Source organism: Bidens hawaiensis, unplaced genomic scaffold, assembly GCF_021521415.1.
Source record: "Bidens hawaiensis isolate Kalapana, Puna unplaced genomic scaffold, B.hawaiensis_p1.1 tig00087689_1, whole genome shotgun sequence".
Taxonomy (NCBI): Eukaryota; Viridiplantae; Streptophyta; class Magnoliopsida; order Asterales; family Asteraceae; genus Bidens; species Bidens hawaiensis.
The window spans coordinates 4,177-5,568 of NW_027506800.1; positions in this window are offsets into that span (position 1 = coordinate 4,177).

Sequence of the window (1,392 nt, forward strand, 5' to 3'; positions counted from 1 at the left end):
ACATATTTCCCCCCATAAATCCTATATATTATATTTCTCTTTATTTCATTAAAATTAACTAATTAAATAACTGTTTCACCAATAATAAACTATTTACATATATCAACTTACTAAATACATCACCCCAATTTCAACCAAAACCGAGTCGATGTTGAGACGATCATATTGAACACTAATAAACTAAATTAGAGTCGAACTTTTTAATCGTTAGCAATTATAAACATTATTTAAAATAGTATTTTAAACATAGCTTACAGGTTTAATATTTGAACTAAAAATTCAATCCAATCGAACCAAATTCACAGGCAGATCAGATTTATTTATTTATTTTTAATTTTTACTAGAAATACAAATTTCTATAACATAAAAAGAACACATAAAACATCAACCGGTGGTTGAGGAAGGAGTCTCTAGTACATTTTAAAATTTTCCAATGATACACTTTTAATTTCCTACCATAACCATTGAGCCAAACTCTATGAAAACCAAACTTTCACTATGAGTCTAATTGGGAAATAAAATCTTTAACCTTTAAGATCTCAAGCCAATACATCCCCACCTTGGTATTTCTCATTTTATTTTTATTGAAAATTTCAAGCCAATCATACGTGGCACATATACCGGTCATAACCTTTTCCAAACCCACTCCATGAGCAAGTGAGTAACTTCCAAACAATTTGTATCCGAGTTTCATGTGAGGAAAGAAAAGAGAAAAAATGGATGGAAAAATAGAGGTGGGTGTGTTCTCAAGTGTTTTTTTTTTTGCTTTTTTGTTTTTTTTTTTCCTGAAAGAAAGAGATGGAAAATTAAAAACTTTGCATTCCAAGTTTCATTTAACGGGAGGAAAGAAAGGAAAAAGGGAGGGGGAGGGGGGATGTGAGGTTTTAAAAGGTGAAAGCTTTCTTTTTAATATGGAAAGAATTAGATGGAAAGAAAAGAAAAAGAGATAATATGTATGAAAGAAAAGGAAAAAAAAAAGAAAAAGAAGTAATATGTATGAAAGAAAAGGAAAAGAAAAGAAAGTTTTCCTTTCCTTCCTTTCGTTAAGTTAACTCGGAAACACAGTGTAAATTCCAAGCATCCATGAAAGAGCATATATGAGACAACAATTAATGATTGAGCTCAAACTTGTTTTTTTTTTTGGTAACAAGGCCAAAATGTCAAAACAACATGGGGTAACACCCCTACCCCACGAAGAAACAAACACACCACACGAAAGGAAAACACGAATACGAATGTACTTCCCTTCGAATTCTTCAAAGCCCACACCATTATGAAACAACCTAATGTGAACAAACCAAAACAAAATTGTTCAAATATACCATGGAAGTAAAATAAAAGACATAGTTACAAAGATTGTCCTTTATGTTTACACTCAATTTTAGTGGTTGT